The following is a 19,483-nucleotide window of genomic DNA, read 5'->3' as shown; positions in this document are numbered from 1 at the left end:
ACATACAAAACATCTCCATTCAACTTCACAAATCATCTTTCTCGACAAGTTCCTATATCGAGCGGAATTTAATTTCATAATACTTGTTTTTCATTATTATTTCTATTTTCATACAACTTTTATATAATACACCTCGTACGTTCATACATCGAGCGGCCATCTAATTTCATAATACTTTTTTTCCTTATTGTTAATATTTTCATAACACTTTTATGTCATACACCTCGGACGGCTTCTACATACAAAACATCTCCATTCAACTTCACAAATCATCTTTCTCGACAAGTTCCTATATCGAGCGGAATTTAATTTCATAATACTTGTTTTTCATTATTATTTCTATTTTCATACAACTTTTACATAATACACCTCGTACGTTCATACATCGAGCGGCCATCTAATTTCATAATACTTTTTTTCCTTATTGTTAATATTTTCATAACACTTTTATGTCATACACCTCGGACGGCTTTTAAATACAAAACATCTCCACTCAATTTTCACAAATCATCTTTCTCGACAAATTGCTATATCGAGCGGAATTTAATTTCATAATACTTGTTTTTTATTATTATTTCTATTTTCATACAACTTTTATATAATACACCTCGTACGTTCATACATCGAGCGGCGATCTAATTTCATAATACTTTTTTTCCTTATGGTTAATATTTTCATAACATTTTTATGTCATACACCTCGGACGACTTCTACATACAAAACATCTCCATTCAACTTCACAAATCATCTTTCTCGACAAGTTCCTATATCGAGCGGAATTTAATTTCATAATACTTGTTTTTCATTATTATTTCTATTTTCATACAACTTTTATATAATACACCTCGTACGTTCATACATCGAGCGGCGATCTAAATTCATAATACTTTTTTTCCTTATTGTTAATATTTTCATAACACTTTTATGTCATACACCTCGGACGGCTTTTAAATACAAAACATCTCCACTCAATTTTCACAAATCATCTTTCTCGACAAATTGCTATATCGAGCGGAATTTAATTTCATAATACTTGTTTTTCATTATTATTTCTATTTTCATACAACTTTTATATAATACACCTCGTACGTTCATACATCGAGCGGCGATCTAATTTCATAATACTTTTTTTCCTTATGGTTAATATTTTCATAACATTTTTATGTCATACACCTCGGACGACTTCTACATACAAAACATCTCCATTCAACTTCACAAATCATCTTTCTCGACAAGTTCCTATATCGAGCGGAATTTAATTTCATAATACTTGTTTTTCATTATTATTTCTATTTTCATACAACTTTTATATAATACACCTCGTACGTTCATACATCGAGCGGCGATCTAATTTCATAATACTTTTTTTCCTTATGGTTAATATTTTCATAACACTTTTATGTCATACACCTCGGACGACTTCTACATACAAAACATCTCCATTCAACTTCACAAATCATCTTTCTCGACAAGTTCCTATATCGAGCGGAATTTAATTTCATAATACTTGTTTTTCATTATTATTTCTATTTTCATACAACTTTTACATAATACACCTCGTACGTTCATACATCGAGCGGCCATCTAATTTCATAATACTTTTTTTCCTTATTGTTAATATTTTCATAACACTTTTATGTCATACACCTCGGACGGCTTTTAAATACAAAACATCTCCACTCAATTTTCACAAATCATCTTTCTCGACAAATTGCTATATCGAGCGGAATTTAATTTCATAATACTTGTTTTTTATTATTATTTCTATTTTCATACAACTTTTATATAATACACCTCGTACGTTCATACATCGAGCGGCGATCTAATTTCATAATACTTTTTTTCCTTATGGTTAATATTTTCATAACATTTTTATGTCATACACCTCGGACGACTTCTACATACAAAACATCTCCATTCAACTTCACAAATCATCTTTTTCGACAAGTTCCTATATCGAGCGGAATTTAATTTCATAATACTTGTTTTTCATTATTATTTCTATTTTCATACAACTTTTATATAATACACCTCGTACGTTCATACATCGAGCGGCGATCTAAATTCATAATACTTTTTTTCCTTATTGTTAATATTTTCATAACACTTTTATGTCATACACCTCGGACGGCTTTTAAATACAAAACATCTCCACTCAATTTTCACAAATCATCTTTCTCGACAAATTGCTATATCGAGCGGAATTTAATTTCATAATACTTGTTTTTCATTATTATTTCTATTTTCATACAACTTTTATATAATACACCTCGTACGTTCATACATCGAGCGGCGATCTAATTTCATAATACTTTTTTTCCTTATGGTTAATATTTTCATAACATTTTTATGTCATACACCTCGGACGACTTCTACATACAAAACATCTCCATTCAACTTCACAAATCATCTTTTTCGACAAGTTCCTATATCGAGCGGAATTTAATTTCATAATACTTGTTTTTCATTATTATTTCTATTTTCATACAACTTTTATATAATACACCTCGTACGTTCATACATCGAGCGGCGATCTAAATTCATAATACTTTTTTTCCTTATTGTTAATATTTTCATAACACTTTTATGTCATACACCTCGGACGGCTTTTAAATACAAAACATCTCCACTCAATTTTCACAAATCATCTTTCTCGACAAATTGCTATATCGAGCGGAATTTAATTTCATAATACTTGTTTTTCATTATTATTTCTATTTTCATACAACTTTTATATAATACACCTCGTACGTTCATACATCGAGCGGCGATCTAATTTCACAATACTTTTTTCCCTTTGTTTCACTATTTTTATACAACTTTTATATGTTACACCCCGAACGGCTTCTACATACTAAACACCTTCATTCAATTTTCACAATTCATCTTTTTCGACAAGTTCCTATATCGAGCGGAATCTAATTTCCTAATACTTTGCTTTTCATAATTATTACTATTTTCATACAACTTTTATATAATACACCTCGTACGTTCATACATCGAGCGGCCATCTAATTTCATAATACTTTTTTCCGTTATTGTTAATATTTTCATAACACTTTTATATAATATACCTCGAACGGCTTCTACATAAAAAAAATTTCCATTCAATTTACACAATTCAACTTTTTCGACAAGTTCCTATATCCTGCCGACCAGACACCAAACTTAATACGGTTTTATAGACACTAGCGCCCTCTGCCGGCCAGACACCGAACTTAACACTGTTTTATAGACACTAGCGCCCTCTGCCGGAGAGACGACAAACTAAACACCTTTTTATAGACACTAGCGCCCTCTGCCGGAGAGACGACAAACTAAACACCTTTTCATAGACACTAGCGCCCTCTGCCGGAGAGACGACAAACTAAACACCTTTTTATAGACACTAGCGCCCTCTGCCGGCCAGTCACCGAACTTAACACGGTTTAATAGACACTAGCGCCCTCTGCCGGCCAGAAGACAAACTAAATACCGTTTTATAGACACTAGCGCTCTCTGCCGGCCAGTCACCGAACTTAGCTAATTTCGTAATACTTTGCTTTTCATAATTATTACTATTTTCATACAACTTTTATATAATACACCTCGTACGTTCATACATCGAGCGACGATCTAATTTCATAATACTTTTTTTCTTTATCGTTAATATTTTCATAACACTTTTATGTCATACACCTCGGACGACTTCTACATACAAAACATCTCCATTCAACTTCACATATCATCTTTCTCGACAAGTTCCTATATCGAGCGGAATTAAATTTCATAATACTTGTTTTTCATTATTATTTCTATTTTCATACAACTTTTATATAATACACCTCGTACGTTCATACATCGAGCGGCCATCTAATTTCATAATACTTTTTTCCGTTATTGTTAATATTTTCATAACACTTTTATATAATATACCTCGAACGACTTCTACATAAAAAAAATTTCCATCCAATTTACACAATTCAACTTTTTCGACAAGTTCCTATATCCTGCCGACCAGACACCAAACTTTATACGGTTTTATAGACACTAGCGCCCTCTGCCGGCCAGTCACCGAACTTAACACTGTTTTATAGACACTAGCGCCCTCTGCCGGCCAGTCACCGAACTTAACACGGTTTAATAGACACTAGCGCCCTCTGCCGGCCAGAAGACAAACCAAACACAGTTTTATAGACACTAGCGCCCTCTGCCGGCCAGACGACAAACTGAACACGGTTTTATAGACACTAGCGCCCTCTGCCGGAGAGACGACAAACTAAACACATTTTTATAGACACTAGCGCCCTCTGCCGGCCAGTCACCGAACTTTTATATGTTACACCTCGAACGGTTTCTATTTTCATAAAACTTTAAACTAACTTACCCTAACCTAACCTAACCTAACCTAACCTAACCTAACCTAACCTAAACTAACCTAACCTAACCTAACCTAACCTAACCTAACCTAACCTAACCTAACCTAACCTAACCTAACCTAACCTAACCTAACCTAACCTAACCTAACCTAACCTAACCTAACCTAACCTAACCTAACCTAACCTAACCTAACCTAACCTAACCTAACCTAACCTAACCTAACCTAACCTAACGTTTTTTTTAGTGTGGATGGAAAAATCTTCATAATACCCATCAGAAGGTGTCCCAGGTGTGCATCGCTTCACACAACCGAAACTAACATACATCTATTTCTTTATTTTTGGACAAGTACCTATTATATCGAGCGGAATATAAATTCACAATACTTTTTTCCCTTTGTTTCACTATTTTTATACAACTTTTATATGTTACACCCCGAACGGCTTCTACATACTAAACACCTTCATTCAATTTTCACAATTCATCTTTTTCGACAAGTTCCTATATCGAGCGGAATCTAATTTCCTAATACTTTGCTTTTCATAATTATTACTATTTTCATACAACTTTTATATAATACACCTCGTACGTTCATACATCGAGCGGCCATCTAATTTCATAATACTTTTTTCCGTTATTGTTAATATTTTCATAACACTTTTATATAATATACCTCGAACGGCTTCTACATAAAAAAAATTTCCATTCAATTTACACAATTCAACTTTTTCGACAAGTTCCTATATCCTGCCGACCAGACACCAAACTTAATACGGTTTTATAGACACTAGCGCCCTCTGCCGGCCAGACACCGAACTTAACACTGTTTTATAGACACTAGCGCCCTCTGCCGGAGAGACGACAAACTAAACACCTTTTTATAGACACTAGCGCCCTCTGCCGGAGAGACGACAAACTAAACACCTTTTCATAGACACTAGCGCCCTCTGCCGGAGAGACGACAAACTAAACACCTTTTTATAGACACTAGCGCCCTCTGCCGGCCAGTCACCGAACTTAACACGGTTTAATAGACACTAGCGCCCTCTGCCGGCCAGAAGACAAACTAAATACCGTTTTATAGACACTAGCGCTCTCTGCCGGCCAGTCACCGAACTTAGCTAATTTCGTAATACTTTGCTTTTCATAATTATTACTATTTTCATACAACTTTTATATAATACACCTCGTACGTTCATACATCGAGCGACGATCTAATTTCATAATACTTTTTTTCTTTATCGTTAATATTTTCATAACACTTTTATGTCATACACCTCGGACGACTTCTACATACAAAACATCTCCATTCAACTTCACATATCATCTTTCTCGACAAGTTCCTATATCGAGCGGAATTAAATTTCATAATACTTGTTTTTCATTATTATTTCTATTTTCATACAACTTTTATATAATACACCTCGTACGTTCATACATCGAGCGGCCATCTAATTTCATAATACTTTTTTCCGTTATTGTTAATATTTTCATAACACTTTTATATAATATACCTCGAACGACTTCTACATAAAAAAAATTTCCATCCAATTTACACAATTCAACTTTTTCGACAAGTTCCTATATCCTGCCGACCAGACACCAAACTTTATACGGTTTTATAGACACTAGCGCCCTCTGCCGGCCAGTCACCGAACTTAACACTGTTTTATAGACACTAGCGCCCTCTGCCGGCCAGTCACCGAACTTAACACGGTTTAATAGACACTAGCGCCCTCTGCCGGCCAGTCACCGAACTTAACACGGTTTTATAGACACTAGCGCCCTCTGCCGGAGAGACGCCAAACTTAACACGGTTTTATAGACACTAGCGCCCTCTGCCGGCCAGACGACAAACTAAACACGAACTTTTTCTAATCCAACTTTCACAATACATCTATTTCATACAACTTTTATATGTTACACCTCGAACGGTTTCTATTTTCATAAAACTTTAAACTAACTTACCCTAACCTAACCTAACCTAACCTAACCTAACCTAACCTAACCTAAACTAACCTAACCTAACCTAACCTAACCTAACCTAACCTAACCTAACCTAACCTAACCTAACCTAACCTAACCTAACCTAACCTAACCTAACCTAACCTAACCTAACCTAACCTAACCTAACCTAACCTAACCTAACCTAACCTAACCTAACCTAACCTAACCTAACCTAACCTAACCTAACCTAACCTAACCTAACCTAACCTAACGTTTTTTTTAGTGTGGATGGAAAAATCTTCATAATACCCATCAGAAGGTGTCCCAGGTGTGCATCGCTTCACACAACCGAAACTAACATACATCTATTTCTTTATTTTTGGACAAGTACCTATTATATCGAGCGGAATATAAATTCACAATACTTTTTTCCCTTTGTTTCACTATTTTTATACAACTTTTATATGTTACACCCCGAACGGCTTCTACATACTAAACACCTTCATTCAATTTTCACAATTCATCTTTTTCGACAAGTTCCTATATCGAGCGGAATCTAATTTCCTAATACTTTGCTTTTCATAATTATTACTATTTTCATACAACTTTTATATAATACACCTCGTACGTTCATACATCGAGCGGCCATCTAATTTCATAATACTTTTTTCCGTTATTGTTAATATTTTCATAACACTTTTATATAATATACCTCGAACGGCTTCTACATAAAAAAAATTTCCATTCAATTTACACAATTCAACTTTTTCGACAAGTTCCTATATCCTGCCGACCAGACACCAAACTTAATACGGTTTTATAGACACTAGCGCCCTCTGCCGGCCAGACACCGAACTTAACACTGTTTTATAGACACTAGCGCCCTCTGCCGGAGAGACGACAAACTAAACACCTTTTTATAGACACTAGCGCCCTCTGCCGGAGAGACGACAAACTAAACACCTTTTCATAGACACTAGCGCCCTCTGCCGGAGAGACGACAAACTAAACACCTTTTTATAGACACTAGCGCCCTCTGCCGGCCAGTCACCGAACTTAACACGGTTTAATAGACACTAGCGCCCTCTGCCGGCCAGAAGACAAACTAAATACCGTTTTATAGACACTAGCGCTCTCTGCCGGCCAGTCACCGAACTTAGCTAATTTCGTAATACTTTGCTTTTCATAATTATTACTATTTTCATACAACTTTTATATAATACACCTCGTACGTTCATACATCGAGCGACGATCTAATTTCATAATACTTTTTTTCTTTATCGTTAATATTTTCATAACACTTTTATGTCATACACCTCGGACGACTTCTACATACAAAACATCTCCATTCAACTTCACATATCATCTTTCTCGACAAGTTCCTATATCGAGCGGAATTAAATTTCATAATACTTGTTTTTCATTATTATTTCTATTTTCATACAACTTTTATATAATACACCTCGTACGTTCATACATCGAGCGGCCATCTAATTTCATAATACTTTTTTCCGTTATTGTTAATATTTTCATAACACTTTTATATAATATACCTCGAACGACTTCTACATAAAAAAAATTTCCATCCAATTTACACAATTCAACTTTTTCGACAAGTTCCTATATCCTGCCGACCAGACACCAAACTTTATACGGTTTTATAGACACTAGCGCCCTCTGCCGGCCAGTCACCGAACTTAACACTGTTTTATAGACACTAGCGCCCTCTGCCGGCCAGTCACCGAACTTAACACGGTTTAATAGACACTAGCGCCCTCTGCCGGCCAGAAGACAAACCAAACACAGTTTTATAGACACTAGCGCCCTCTGCCGGCCAGACGACAAACTGAACACGGTTTTATAGACACTAGCGCCCTCTGCCGGAGAGACGACAAACTAAACACATTTTTATAGACACTAGCGCCCTCTGCCGGCCAGTCACCGAACTTTTATATGTTACACCTCGAACGGTTTCTATTTTCATAAAACTTTAAACTAACTTACTACCTAACCTAACCTAACCTAACCTAACCTAACCTAACCTAACCTAACCTAACCTAACCTAACCTAACCTAACCTAACCTAACCTAACCTAACCTAACCTAACCTAACCTAACCTAACCTAACCTAACCTAACCTAACCTAACCTAACCTAACCTAACCTAACCTAACCTAACCTAACCTAACCTAACCTAACCTAACCTAACCTAACCTAACCTAACCTAACCTAACCTAACGTTTTTTTTAGTGTGGATGGAAAAATCTTCATAATACCCATCAGAAGGTGTCCCAGGTGTGCATCGCTTCACACAACCGAAACTAACATACATCTATTTCTTTATTTTTGGACAAGTACCTATTATATCGAGCGGAATATAAATTCACAATACTTTTTTCCCTTTGTTTCACTATTTTTATACAACTTTTATATGTTACACCCCGAACGGCTTCTACATACTAAACACCTTCATTCAATTTTCACAATTCATCTTTTTCGACAAGTTCCTATATCGAGCGGAATCTAATTTCCTAATACTTTGCTTTTCATAATTATTACTATTTTCATACAACTTTTATATAATACACCTCGTACGTTCATACATCGAGCGGCCATCTAATTTCATAATACTTTTTTCCGTTATTGTTAATATTTTCATAACACTTTTATATAATATACCTCGAACGGCTTCTACATAAAAAAAATTTCCATTCAATTTACACAATTCAACTTTTTCGACAAGTTCCTATATCCTGCCGACCAGACACCAAACTTAATACGGTTTTATAGACACTAGCGCCCTCTGCCGGCCAGACACCGAACTTAACACTGTTTTATAGACACTAGCGCCCTCTGCCGGAGAGACGACAAACTAAACACCTTTTTATAGACACTAGCGCCCTCTGCCGGAGAGACGACAAACTAAACACCTTTTCATAGACACTAGCGCCCTCTGCCGGAGAGACGACAAACTAAACACCTTTTTATAGACACTAGCGCCCTCTGCCGGCCAGTCACCGAACTTAACACGGTTTAATAGACACTAGCGCCCTCTGCCGGCCAGAAGACAAACTAAATACCGTTTTATAGACACTAGCGCTCTCTGCCGGCCAGTCACCGAACTTAGCTAATTTCGTAATACTTTGCTTTTCATAATTATTACTATTTTCATACAACTTTTATATAATACACCTCGTACGTTCATACATCGAGCGACGATCTAATTTCATAATACTTTTTTTCTTTATCGTTAATATTTTCATAACACTTTTATGTCATACACCTCGGACGACTTCTACATACAAAACATCTCCATTCAACTTCACATATCATCTTTCTCGACAAGTTCCTATATCGAGCGGAATTAAATTTCATAATACTTGTTTTTCATTATTATTTCTATTTTCATACAACTTTTATATAATACACCTCGTACGTTCATACATCGAGCGGCCATCTAATTTCATAATACTTTTTTCCGTTATTGTTAATATTTTCATAACACTTTTATATAATATACCTCGAACGACTTCTACATAAAAAAAATTTCCATCCAATTTACACAATTCAACTTTTTCGACAAGTTCCTATATCCTGCCGACCAGACACCAAACTTTATACGGTTTTATAGACACTAGCGCCCTCTGCCGGCCAGTCACCGAACTTAACACTGTTTTATAGACACTAGCGCCCTCTGCCGGCCAGTCACCGAACTTAACACGGTTTAATAGACACTAGCGCCCTCTGCCGGCCAGTCACCGAACTTAACACGGTTTTATAGACACTAGCGCCCTCTGCCGGAGAGACGACAAACTAAACACATTTTTATAGACACTAGCGCCCTCTGCCGGCCAGTCACCGAACTTAACACGGTTTTATAGACACTAGCGCCCTCTGCCGGAGAGACGACAAACTAAACACATTTTTATAGACACTAGCGCCCTCTGCCGGCCAGTCACCGAACTTAACACGGTTTAATAGACACTAGCGCCCTCTGCCGGCCAGAAGACAAACTAAACACAGTTTTATAGACACTAGCGCCCTCTGCCGGCCAGACGACAAACTGAACACGGTTTTATAGACACTAGCGCCCTCTGCCGGTCAGTCACCGAACTTAACACGGTTTAATAGACACTAGCGCCCTCTGCCGGCCAGAAGACAAACTAAACACAGTTTTATAGACACTAGCGCCCTCTGCCGGCCAGACGACAAACTGAACACGGTTTTATAGACACTAGCGCCCTCTGCCGGCCAGTCACCAAACTTAGGTAATTTCGTAATACTTTATTTTTCATAATTATTACTATTTTCATAAAACTTTTATATAATACACCTCGTACGTTCATACATCGAGCGGCCATCTAATTTCATAATACTTTTTTTCCTTATTGTTAATATTTTCATAACACTTTTATGTGATAGATACACCTCGGACGGCTTTTAAATACAAAACATCTCCACTCAATTTTCACAAATCATCTTTTTCGACAAATTGCTATATCGAGCGGAATTTAATTTCATAATACTTGTTTTTCATTATTATTTCTATTTTCATACAACTTTTATATAATACACCTCGTACGTTCATACATCGAGCGGCGATCTAAATTCATAATACTTTTTTTCCTTATTGTTAATATTTTCATAACACTTTTATGTCATACACCTCGGACGGCTTTTAAATACAAAACATCTCCACTCAATTTTCACAAATCATCTTTCTCGACAAATTGCTATATCGAGCGGAATTTAATTTCATAATACTTGTTTTTTATTATTATTTCTATTTTCATACAACTTTTATATAATACACCTCGTACGTTCATACATCGAGCGGCGATCTAATTTCATAATACTTTTTTTCCTTATGGTTAATATTTTCATAACACTTTTATGTCATACACCTCGGACGGCTTTTAAATACAAAACATCTCCACTCAATTTTCACAAATCATCTTTCTCGACAAATTGCTATATCGAGCGGAATTTAATTTCATAATACTTGTTTTTCATTATTATTTCTATTTTCATACAACTTTTATATAATACACCTCGTACGTTCATACATCGAGCGGCGATCTAAATTCATAATACTTTTTTTCCTTATTGTTAATATTTTCATAACACTTTTATGTCATACACCTCGGACGGCTTTTAAATACAAAACATCTCCACTCAATTTTCACAAATCATCTTTCTCGACAAATTGCTATATCGAGCGGAATTTAATTTCATAATACTTGTTTTTTATTATTATTTCTATTTTCATACAACTTTTATATAATACACCTCGTACGTTCATACATCGAGCGGCGATCTAATTTCATAATACTTTTTTTCCTTATGGTTAATATTTTCATAACATTTTTATGTCATACACCTCGGACGACTTCTACATACAAAACATCTCCATTCAACTTCACAAATCATCTTTCTCGACAAGTTCCTATATCGAGCGGAATTTAATTTCATAATACTTGTTTTTCATTATTATTTCTATTTTCATACAACTTTTATATAATACACCTCGTACGTTCATACATCGAGCGGCGATCTAAATTCATAATACTTTTTTTCCTTATTGTTAATATTTTCATAACACTTTTATGTCATACACCTCGGACGGCTTTTAAATACAAAACATCTCCACTCAATTTTCACAAATCATCTTTCTCGACAAATTGCTATATCGAGCGGAATTTAATTTCATAATACTTGTTTTTCATTATTATTTCTATTTTCATACAACTTTTATATAATACACCTCGTACGTTCATACATCGAGCGGCGATCTAATTTCATAATACTTTTTTTCCTTATGGTTAATATTTTCATAACATTTTTATGTCATACACCTCGGACGACTTCTACATACAAAACATCTCCATTCAACTTCACAAATCATCTTTCTCGACAAGTTCCTATATCGAGCGGAATTTAATTTCATAATACTTGTTTTTCATTATTATTTCTATTTTCATACAACTTTTATATAATACACCTCGTACGTTCATACATCGAGCGGCGATCTAATTTCATAATACTTTTTTTCCTTATGGTTAATATTTTCATAACACTTTTATGTCATACACCTCGGACGACTTCTACATACAAAACATCTCCATTCAACTTCACAAATCATCTTTCTCGACAAGTTCCTATATCGAGCGGAATTTAATTTCATAATACTTGTTTTTCATTATTATTTCTATTTTCATACAACTTTTATATAATACACCTCGTACGTTCATACATCGAGCGGCCATCTAATTTCATAATACTTTTTTTCCTTATTGTTAATATTTTCATAACACTTTTATGTCATACACCTCGGACGGCTTCTACATACAAAACATCTCCATTCAACTTCACAAATCATCTTTCTCGACAAGTTCCTATATCGAGCGGAATTTAATTTCATAATACTTGTTTTTCATTATTATTTCTATTTTCATACAACTTTTACATAATACACCTCGTACGTTCATACATCGAGCGGCCATCTAATTTCATAATACTTTTTTTCCTTATTGTTAATATTTTCATAACACTTTTATGTCATACACCTCGGACGGCTTTTAAATACAAAACATCTCCACTCAATTTTCACAAATCATCTTTCTCGACAAATTGCTATATCGAGCGGAATTTAATTTCATAATACTTGTTTTTTATTATTATTTCTATTTTCATACAACTTTTATATAATACACCTCGTACGTTCATACATCGAGCGGCGATCTAATTTCATAATACTTTTTTTCCTTATGGTTAATATTTTCATAACATTTTTATGTCATACACCTCGGACGACTTCTACATACAAAACATCTCCATTCAACTTCACAAATCATCTTTCTCGACAAGTTCCTATATCGAGCGGAATTTAATTTCATAATACTTGTTTTTCATTATTATTTCTATTTTCATACAACTTTTATATAATACACCTCGTACGTTCATACATCGAGCGGCGATCTAAATTCATAATACTTTTTTTCCTTATTGTTAATATTTTCATAACACTTTTATGTCATACACCTCGGACGACTTCTACATACAAAACATCTCCATTCAACTTCACAAATCATCTTTCTCGACAAGTTCCTATATCGAGCGGAATTTAATTTCATAATACTTGTTTTTCATTATTATTTCTATTTTCATACAACTTTTACATAATACACCTCGTACGTTCATACATCGAGCGGCCATCTAATTTCATAATACTTTTTTTCCTTATTGTTAATATTTTCATAACACTTTTATGTCATACACCTCGGACGGCTTTTAAATACAAAACATCTCCACTCAATTTTCACAAATCATCTTTCTCGACAAATTGCTATATCGAGCGGAATTTAATTTCATAATACTTGTTTTTTATTATTATTTCTATTTTCATACAACTTTTATATAATACACCTCGTACGTTCATACATCGAGCGGCGATCTAATTTCATAATACTTTTTTTCCTTATGGTTAATATTTTCATAACATTTTTATGTCATACACCTCGGACGACTTCTACATACAAAACATCTCCATTCAACTTCACAAATCATCTTTTTCGACAAGTTCCTATATCGAGCGGAATTTAATTTCATAATACTTGTTTTTCATTATTATTTCTATTTTCATACAACTTTTATATAATACACCTCGTACGTTCATACATCGAGCGGCGATCTAAATTCATAATACTTTTTTTCCTTATTGTTAATATTTTCATAACACTTTTATGTCATACACCTCGGACGGCTTTTAAATACAAAACATCTCCACTCAATTTTCACAAATCATCTTTCTCGACAAATTGCTATATCGAGCGGAATTTAATTTCATAATACTTGTTTTTCATTATTATTTCTATTTTCATACAACTTTTATATAATACACCTCGTACGTTCATACATCGAGCGGCGATCTAATTTCATAATACTTTTTTTCCTTATGGTTAATATTTTCATAACATTTTTATGTCATACACCTCGGACGACTTCTACATACAAAACATCTCCATTCAACTTCACAAATCATCTTTCTCGACAAGTTCCTATATCGAGCGGAATTTAATTTCATAATACTTGTTTTTCATTATTATTTCTATTTTCATACAACTTTTATATAATACACCTCGTACGTTCATACATCGAGCGGCGATCTAATTTCATAATACTTTTTTTCCTTATGGTTAATATTTTCATAACACTTTTATGTCATACACCTCGGACGACTTCTACATACAAAACATCTCCATTCAACTTCACAAATCATCTTTCTCGACAAGTTCCTATATCGAGCGGAATTTAATTTCATAATACTTGTTTTTCATTATTATTTCTATTTTCATACAACTTTTATATAATACACCTCGTACGTTCATACATCGAGCGGCCATCTAATTTCATAATACTTTTTTTCCTTATTGTTAATATTTTCATAACACTTTTATGTCATACACCTCGGACGGCTTCTACATACAAAACATCTCCATTCAACTTCACAAATCATCTTTCTCGACAAGTTCCTATATCGAGCGGAATTTAATTTCATAATACTTGTTTTTCATTATTATTTCTATTTTCATACAACTTTTATATAATACACCTCGTACGTTCATACATCGAGCGGCCATCTAATTTCATAATACTTTTTTTCCTTATTGTTAATATTTTCATAACACTTTTATGTCATACACCTCGGACGGCTTCTACATACAAAACATCTCCATTCAACTTCACAAATCATCTTTCTCGACAAGTTCCTATATCGAGCGGAATTTAATTTCATAATACTTGTTTTTCATTATTATTTCTATTTTCATACAACTTTTATATAATACACCTCGTACGTTCATACATCGAGCGGCCATCTAATTTCATAATACTTTTTTTCCTTATTGTTAATATTTTCATAACACTTTTATGTGATAGATACACCTCGGACGGCTTCTAAATACAAAACATGTAATTTCATAATACTTCTTTTTAATATTCACAATACATCTTTTATATATTTTCACTATACATCTTTATTAATGTTAATGTAGAAGGCGTACCGTTGTACAGCGCACATATATGTGTGGTGTATCGAAGTTGACGTCTCGTTAAATTTTAATAAACTCGTTATAATTTACGTAAAGACGTTGTTTCGGTCATTCCACATCGGTGGATTATATAGTTTTCTGAAAGGGTCCCCGTTCTCCTCCAATATATTAACGTATATTGCTAGCGGTTCCCTTTTCAGATATTATATCAATTTATCCACAAGTTAAATATCTATTGCGAGATCGCGAATTTAGCTAGCGTTCTATCGTGAGCGATTCATATGCGATCGTCTATGAAAAATATATATTATATTACACTTTTATATATATAATACACAATATTTGCGATAACTCTCATTATTCCGTGCGAGAATAAAAATTTCGTTCATTATTACCTAATGTATAAACCATGTCGCTTACAATCTAGCGAAGGGTAGAGATAATGTCGAAATTGTAGCCCGGTCGACGTAATCATCTAATTTTTCTCATTTCGATTAAATTTAGATAGATTTATAGTCGATTCGGTGAAATTTTATAAAATAAGAAAAAATATAAATAAAGCGTGGCGCTGAAAATTATATATTTTCAATAATAAGCGCAGCAAACACGCAAAAGAAAAAGTAAATAACAATGTGTTTATACACGAATATAGATGATTATTATATTATGTATAAATATAAAGTATATATGTAATATAAAAAACATCATCATAATTTATCCTCTTTTGGATATTGTTATTAAAACTTTTTCGATAATAGTTTTTTATTATAAAATATATATATATATATATATATAATAATAATAATAATAATATATATTATATATATTATAAAACACAGTTCCCTGGTTGATCCTGCCAGTAGTCATATGCTTGTCTCAAAGATTAAGCCATGCATGTCTCAGTACAAGCCAAATTAAGGTGAAACCGCGAAAGGCTCATTAAATCAGTTATGGTTCCTTAGATCGTACCCACATTTACTTGGATAACTGTGGTAATTCTAGAGCTAATACATGCAAACAGAGTTCCGACCGGAGACGGAAGGAGCGCTTTTATTAGATCAAAACCAATCGGTGGCGGGCTTGCTCGTCATCGTACAATTTGGTGACTCTGAATAACTTTTCGCTGATCGCACGGTCTCGCACCGGCGACGCATCTTTCAAATGTCTGCCTTATCAACTGTCGATGGTAGGTTCTGCGCCTACCATGGTTGTAACGGGTAACGGGGAATCAGGGTTCGATTCCGGAGAGGGAGCCTGAGAAACGGCTACCACATCCAAGGAAGGCAGCAGGCGCGCAAATTACCCACTCCCGGCACGGGGAGGTAGTGACGAAAAATAACGATACGGGACTCATCCGAGGCCCCGTAATCGGAATGAGTACACTCTAAACCCTTTAACGAGGATCAATTGGAGGGCAAGTCTGGTGCCAGCAGCCGCGGTAATTCCAGCTCCAATAGCGTATATTAAAGTTGTTGCGGTTAAAAAGCTCGTAGTCGAATCTGTGTCCCACGCCGCTGGTTCATCGTACGCGGTGTTAACTGGCGTGTCGTGGGACGTCCTGCCGGTGGGCTTAGCTCGCAAGGGCGGCCCAACTCAATCCCGCCGCGGTGCTCTTGACTGAGTGTCGAGGTGGGCCGGCACGTTTACTTTGAACAAATTAGAGTGCTTAAAGCAGGCCAAAATTTTGCCTGAATACTGTGTGCATGGAATAATGGAATAGGACCTCGGTTCTATTTTGTTGGTTTTCGGAACCCCGAGGTAATGATTAATAGGAACGGATGGGGGCATTCGTATTGCGACGTTAGAGGTGAAATTCTTGGATCGTCGCAAGACGGACAGAAGCGAAAGCATTTGCCAAAAACGCTTTCATTGATCAAGAACGAAAGTTAGAGGTTCGAAGGCGATCAGATACCGCCCTAGTTCTAACCATAAACGATGCCAGCTAGCGATCCGCCGACGTTCCTCCGATGACTCGGCGGGCAGCTTCCGGGAAACCAAAGCTTTTGGGTTCCGGGGGAAGTATGGTTGCAAAGCTGAAACTTAAAGGAATTGACGGAAGGGCACCACCAGGAGTGGAGCCTGCGGCTTAATTTGACTCAACACGGGAAACCTCACCAGGCCCGGACACCGGAAGGATTGACAGATTGAGAGCTCTTTCTTGATTCGGTGGGTGGTGGTGCATGGCCGTTCTTAGTTGGTGGAGCGATTTGTCTGGTTAATTCCGATAACGAACGAGACTCTAGCCTGCTAACTAGGCGTATTTCGACATCCCAAAGGCCCGTCGGTATTGAGTTTCGGCTCTTGCCGTTCGCGGTTTTTACTGTCGGCGTACAAATAATTCTTCTTAGAGGGACAGGCGGCTTCTAGCCGCACGAGATTGAGCAATAACAGGTCTGTGATGCCCTTAGATGTTCTGGGCCGCACGCGCGCTACACTGAAGGAATCAGCGTGTCCTCCCTGGCCGAGCGGCCCGGGTAACCCGCTGAACCTCCTTCGTGCTAGGGATTGGGGCTTGCAATTGTTCCCCATGAACGAGGAATTCCCAGTAAGCGCGAGTCATAAGCTCGCGTTGATTACGTCCCTGCCCTTTGTACACACCGCCCGTCGCTACTACCGATTGAATGATTTAGTGAGGTCTTCGGACTGAGCGCGGTGGCGTTTCGGCGTCGCCGATGCTTCGGAAAGATGACCAAACTTGATCATTTAGAGGAAGTAAAAGTCGTAACAAGGTTTCCGTAGGTGAACCTGCGGAAGGATCATTACAGAGTATTTGTTCGTTTTTAAACAAAAAAAAAAAACGAAATCAAGTCTGTATTAATTGTAAAAGAAAATTTTCTTCTACAAAATTATCGAACTCTTCAAAAGAAATTTATATATGTTATAAATTATATATATATTATAGATGTATATATATTGAAATCTTTTTTTAATTTTTACAAAATTCGAACAAGTTTCGAATAAAATTAAAAAAAAAAAAAGATAAATATAATTCATACGTCTATAAAAATATATTTACATATATAAATTTTTCCAATAAAAATATAACGAAAAATTTTTATCATAGTTTATAGAAGGCGTCGACGACGATGACGACACAACAATAACAACATATGTATTATTATATATTATAACGATTGACGGAACGATCATTAACAAAATTTCTTGTTAACTAAAAACGTTCTGATAAAGAATCGTTATTATAATAAACGAAAAATATATAGTTTATTGAAACGTCGTCTGTTGTCGTGTGTGTGTCTATATTTTTATGGATAAATTTTATTTCGTTTATTATATTATTACCTAAGTTTTTTATCGTTTGAAGGTAATACAAGAAAATATCGACAAGATTATATGTGATGATTATGTTATTGAGACATTTTCATCCGGGTACCTAAACGAAATTTAAGCACATGTCGATTCTATCGATATGTATAAAAATTCGTTTTAGAAATAATATTTTTATGTATTATTTCGAAGGTGTTCGAAGATTTACGCCCGACCGTCGAAATTTGTATAAAACTTTCAAGATAAAAAAAAAACTGTAATAATATAAAGAGGAGGAATATATCGTGCGAGATATCTGTCTATGCGCGCCTCGTTTGTAATAAAACATGTGCAGCGGTTAAAATTTATCAGATATATCAAAGTACGATATTATAATTTCTCTAAAAGTTTCGAATAATTACCATTTATTATAATATATATATATATATATATATATATATATATATATATATATATATATATATATATAAAAATGTCGTTATATAAATTTTCTATACGCGTATAAGATATTATAATAATATTATTAATTTAATAATAATCAAATATTAAAAATACGACGAATAGAATATGAGAAAACGACATAATAATAGAATGATTACCCTGAACGGTGAATCACTTGGCTCGTGGGTCGATGAAGAACGCAGCTAATTGCGCGTCAACTTGTGAACTGCAGGACACATGAACATCGACATTTCGAACGCACATTGCGGTCCTCGGATACTCGTTCCCGGACCACTCCTGACTGAGGGTCGTATCAATTTAAAAGACTGCTTAGAATTTAAAATTTTTCTATTTATTAAAGAAAAATAATGCCTAAGCGTGTTGGATGTGAAACAATAACGCA

At 35.0% G+C, this 19,483-nt stretch overlaps 2 non-coding genes across 2 annotated transcripts; both read left to right on the top strand.

Moving 5' to 3' along the window:
• Nucleotides 1-16,194: 16,194 nt before the first annotated feature.
• On the top strand, nucleotides 16,195-18,116 carry LOC130903189 (small subunit ribosomal RNA). Its single transcript, XR_009060596.1, has one exon. It is a non-coding gene; the product is annotated as a small subunit ribosomal RNA (ribosomal RNA).
• A 1,119-nt stretch (nucleotides 18,117-19,235) lies between these two features.
• On the top strand, nucleotides 19,236-19,391 carry LOC130903190 (5.8S ribosomal RNA). The gene has a single exon (XR_009060597.1). It is a non-coding gene; the product is annotated as a 5.8S ribosomal RNA (ribosomal RNA).
• Nucleotides 19,392-19,483: the final 92 nt, after the last annotated feature.

This window comes from Diorhabda carinulata, unplaced genomic scaffold, assembly GCF_026250575.1.
Source record: "Diorhabda carinulata isolate Delta unplaced genomic scaffold, icDioCari1.1 Dcau_14, whole genome shotgun sequence".
Lineage (NCBI taxonomy): Eukaryota > Metazoa > Arthropoda > Insecta > Coleoptera > Chrysomelidae > Diorhabda > Diorhabda carinulata.
This window is presented reverse-complemented; position numbering and strand designations above follow the sequence as displayed.